General features: G+C 32.9%; 1 long non-coding RNA gene across 1 annotated transcript; it reads left to right on the top strand.

Moving 5' to 3' along the window:
* Positions 1–47: 47 nt before the first annotated feature.
* LOC124894233 lies at positions 48–1,792 on the top strand. The gene is made up of 2 exons (XR_007051086.1): positions 48–1,378; positions 1,460–1,792. It is a non-coding gene; the product is annotated as an uncharacterized LOC124894233 (long non-coding RNA).
* Positions 1,793–5,303: the final 3,511 nt, after the last annotated feature.

Here is a 5,303-nt window from a genome sequence, read left to right as displayed (position 1 = left end):
TATTTTTTATTTTTAATCTTTTTAAAAGAGAATGTTTCTTTCTTTTTCTTTTTAAATACTCTTTAATTCTAATTATCCACATTATATGTTTAAAATTACAAAATAAAAGTATATTTAGATATATTTTATATAAGACTACAAGATTTGGAAGTTATTCTTTACTTTTTTAAATTTTGTATCAACTAAAAATCAGACAAATAAATTTAAAAGGAGGAAATATCAAATAGTGGCCACATCATTGAGTGCTTTTAGTTATGTAAATTATTCCGAATATAACCTTATAATCTTTGAACATACACTACTATTGTAGCGATTTAAAAGATAGTTGTAGAGTTTAATATGTTATTTAGTCACGATATTCATTCTTTTTATTACAACATCAAATTTCTTTAATTACACTTTTATAATATTCACTATTTATTCATGATCTTTGAGTTATCCATCATGCTAACCCCCCCCCCCCCCCCCCCCCCTTCTTAAATTTATTTTTTGTGGATCAAGAAGCATCAATTTGCTCACTAGAAATTGATAGTGTTGTGCCATCAATTTTGTAAACGCAACAGCTATTTGAAGATCACTTAACACGTGGAAGAATAATGACCCCTATAAAATGATGATAGCCCTGTGCTTCTTGATGTTTGCATGTATATCTGATGAATTTCTTTCTTATGTTGCGTTAAGAAGCAAATTGTTGCCACTTTTGGATTTTGTTTTCATGTGCTTCCTACCTGTACACATTTCTTTATTTCTTTTTGAGAAAATGGTCTATTACCCCCACCCCATCCCAATCTATAGTCGAAATTCTAACTACACACTCAACCTTCACGGAAGTTTCATTACCCCCTAAACATTTTATTTACTGTATTTAGTACCCCCTCCCCCAATTGTTGACCTGTCATGGGAGATGAGAACACCCCCAGTACGCGCGTCAATTGCGGCCTTAACACTTCAAATTCATTATTTTAAGTGCCACGTCATTATTTTTAATTTTATAGTAATGCTATCTTCTCCAATTAATAAAGAGAAACCCCAACAGTAATTTTACAACTCCAAACGCCATCTTCCTCATGCAAGCCTTCATCTGCTCCATTTTTTTTCAATTTCTCTCAAAAGAACTTAGAGTTAATCCCAATTTCTTGTTCAATTCTTGAAGTTGTGATTTGTAATCATGTCCAATTTTAGGGTTCGTAATTTGTTGATTGATTTTGTCGAAATTCTTCAAATGAAAAATGCGGAATTGAATAAGCTGTGTATGGATGAATCAAACCTACTGTTCAATGTTGTAGTGAGATGCAAAAATGGAATTTTGCTGAACTTGCAAACTTCATGATCAAATTCAAATCTGGGAAGAAGATTTTGGTTTTGACCCTACTATGGTGTATGTATTTATTTTCATTGTATTTTGCTCCACTTTAGATTCATTTGTTGCTAATGTACTGATTTTTAAATATTTTTATAGGTTCAAATTGTAATCTTTTTCTATGGAGGATAAAGAAAAAGTCGATTCAAGATCAAATTTTATCCTTTCAAGATTAGTGAACAAAATCAAAGAGTTAGAATAAGATTTGTGGCTTAAATAGGTCCAAATTGACAAGTTGACTTTGGAGAGGAGACTCAATGGAAGATGAAAATGGTGTATGTTTAATAGGAAGACATTTTTTTGTATTTTGATTTGTATTGTTGCCATGTTCATTGGCAATAAATCTGTTGAAAGTAGTTAATTGATTGTTTATGGTGTAAATTTTGTATATCTACCTATATATATCGGATTATGGTATGTTATGGTGTTTTAGTTAATTGTTCAATTGTTTCTTGTGTAATTCAATTGTGTCTTCTTTAAATTGTTTACTCTAACATCTTGTAATTACAATGTTGTGTCAACACAACTATATAACCAACATTCCCCACCATTTTGTAAAGAAAACTGTTGTGACAACACAACTTTACAACAACACCATTATTTGAACACAACAAAATACGATCATTCATTACAACTTCAATGCCTAACATAAGGCAAAATTTCATCAACAAACTATTTTTACCAACTAACGAAAGACAACATTCATAATGCCGAACATAAGACAACATTCATCAACCTAAGTCACAATCATAATGCCTAATATAAGGCAATATTCAATAACATACAAAACCAAAAATAGTAACCCTTAAGTAGTTCACCATCACCATTTTCAAATACAAAATAATGTCAACTAGACTAACTTAAAGTAGTGCTTAAAATAATCAACATCACTACAATTTTCATGGCATCTTTGACTTTGAAGAAGTGTTATTCTGACTTGAATTATTTGAACTGCTTCTCACCGTCTTCTTTCTTTTCTTCTCTTTAAGCTCTTATAGTTTTTTTGTTGATATTATTGCCATTCTATTTCAGCTTACTGGTAGTACTTGATGTATAATCAATGTTATCAGTTATATCAGCTGATCTTATCACCTTTGCTTAATCAATAGAGTAGATCTTACTGCTAGGAATGCCAGGTTGCAATAAAGGATAAAAATATTCATTTTCTCGAACATTAAAGACTCATAAGTTACACAAGATATAATAAAGTAAGAGACTTACATTTAGGACTTTGAAGCCATTTTCAGCTTGAAACACACCCATTTTCATTACTTTTGACCTTTTTAATGGAGCTATTTTTTTTATCACTATCCATTCCTCTTTTAGTAGTACTAGCCATTGAAAATGATGCACAATAATCAGAAGGTGCAGAACAGGATGCTGAAAAAATAGTAGGTGCAGAAGGTGCTTTAGGTAGAGGAGGTGCACTAGATGCTACTGATGTTGTCTTTTTTGGTCTCCCTTTTTTCTTTTTTTTTCTTGAGGAAATGCACTAATGAATTCTGATGGAGTTTTCTATACATATAAAAAGAAGAGATTTATAAAAATTATTGAGCTAATTAGTACTAAGTTCAAGTGTAATATTACCTTTAGTCTGCCTCTTCTCCTGCCTAAACCAACACTTTTTCCTTGAGGAGGTACATTTGGTATTTTTGGTGGAGTTTTATACATATAAAAAGAATGTTAAGAAATTTGAGAATTAATAAAATAATATACTAAATTAAGTATACATATTACCTTTGGTTTGCCTCTTCCCTACCTGAACTAGTAGGTGTTGCTGATGGTGCACTTGGTTTTGCTGATTGTGCATTTTGAGGGCACCCGCTTTTGTTGTGGCCTCTAACATGACACAAACTACATGTAATTGCTAGTACAGCTCTAGGCAATTTTTCTAATTTCTTTATATCTCTAGCTTTCTTCCTCCTATCCTTAGATGGCCTGCCATGCAAGGTTGCGATTTCAAGTGGTGCAACAGTAATGTTTGATGAAATAAGCCACATTTCCATGTTTGTTAATGGTTCAAGAACATTGGCATAAGTCCTCAAGCATGTTTCCTTACTGTAGCAGCTGTCAATATTGTCATACAAGGGGTATTTCTTGAACAACAGTGCATCCACAACATGTGCACATAATATGCCCTTTAACTGTCACACCCCACCCTCTTGGCAATATCCATTTTGTGTTGACAAAGCCCTTCTTTCACTTCAAAATCAGCCACTCCATTAAATTCAATAGTACAATTCATAGATTTGTTGATGTTTTCCTCTAAAATATTCAAACACATTAGAGAGTAATTATTGCACCAAGTACTTGGAAACTCCCTTAGAGTGTCTGTTCTTGTCATCATCTTTACTCTGATTTCTTCAAGCATGGTAATGATGGTCTTGTGCCTAGCTTTCAAAATCCATGCATTAAAACACTCACTCATGTTGTTATCCACAGAATCACACTTGACTTCAGTGTTGAATTAAAGTTTGTACTATAATTAATGTTGTAGTACATTAACTCATTCATCATTTTTTCAGAACCAAGCAACTTCATTTTTTGTAAGTTCTTCCTCAATTGAGACTCAAATGTACTTTTGGCTATCTTTCAAAATTGTTATCTTCTTTAAAGACCTCTCTAGTCCTTATCCCAATTAGCTAAGATGTGCCTTGCACATCTTCTATGCTCAGATTGAGGTAACACCTCCTCAATTGCTGCAAATAGTGACTAAAATACACATACATACCAAAAAAGGTGAAATTAGGACATAACTACATATATTAAGTTAAACTAAAAAGAAATGAGGTTAAACATAAATTATTATACATACCTTCTGCATATCTGTAATCAAGGTGAGACCTTCCCCTTCTCCAAGTCTTAGGTCATCCCTTATGCTCTCCTTTTTAACTACTGCCCAAGCAAGTGGCAACATCTGGTTATTTACATTCTTGACCACAACAACTAACAATTGGCCTTTACAAATACCCTTATATGCACTTCCTACAATATACCCATATCTTTTCCAAAGAATCAAAGCAGGTGTAAAAACTCTGGAGTTTTGGTTTACTTGCTGCATCAGCCTCACCAAGTTTAACAACACAACTGGTCCCTAGGTTTGTCCTCATCATTTCATCCTTGTAGTCAAGAATTCTTCCAAATTCTACAACATGATCACCCATTATATCTTTCAACACTTTAGCTCTTGCTATTCTCACAGTGTTCTTACCAACATAAAGCTTGAACTTTTTTCTAATTAACTCTTACAACTTGAATACTACTATGTTTGGTTGCTCAACTATTCTTTTTCTAAAGGTTTCAGCTAAAAACTTTGCATTGCACAAGTAATTTCTAGTTGTTTTATTAAAAGTATGCTTTGGAATGTAAGTTTTTATCATGAAATCATTTGTTGTCTTGTCAAGACCTGCATATAAAAGCCATGGACAGCCATCCTTACACCCAACTCTAACTTTTTTTGACTCATTTATCCACTTCTCCACAGGAACCTTTTTTTACTGAATATTTTGTCACTGCTCTTCTCAATTCATTCACATCTTTAAACATCATACCCAGCTGCCAAACAACTTTCTTTGCAGTTCGGTCATGAATAATTTTTTGAGTTATTGTCCTTCTCTTTCTTGACAACTTCACAGTTCTTGCTCTACCAGATTCAACCACATCATGTTCATCATCACCACAACAATCATCTTTATCTAATTCAAACTATCCTCATCAGAACTAACAAAGTAAGTCTCATTACCTCCAAGCCTTTCTTCATGACTTACTCTACCTATTTCAGTTTTATCAAAACCTAGATTTGGTCCTGATTCACTTACTGGTACCTCTGTATTGTCAACTGATACTCTCTCATTTCTATTCCTCCTTTGAAACTTTCTCTTTTCTGCTCTCAACTCCCTAACCTCCTCATGTACATCACTATTGTACTCCTCTTCATCATCAT

The sequence above is a fragment of the Capsicum annuum genome, unplaced genomic scaffold, assembly GCF_002878395.1.
Source record: "Capsicum annuum cultivar UCD-10X-F1 unplaced genomic scaffold, UCD10Xv1.1 ctg71826, whole genome shotgun sequence".
Lineage (NCBI taxonomy): Eukaryota > Viridiplantae > Streptophyta > Magnoliopsida > Solanales > Solanaceae > Capsicum > Capsicum annuum.
This window is presented reverse-complemented; position numbering and strand designations above follow the sequence as displayed.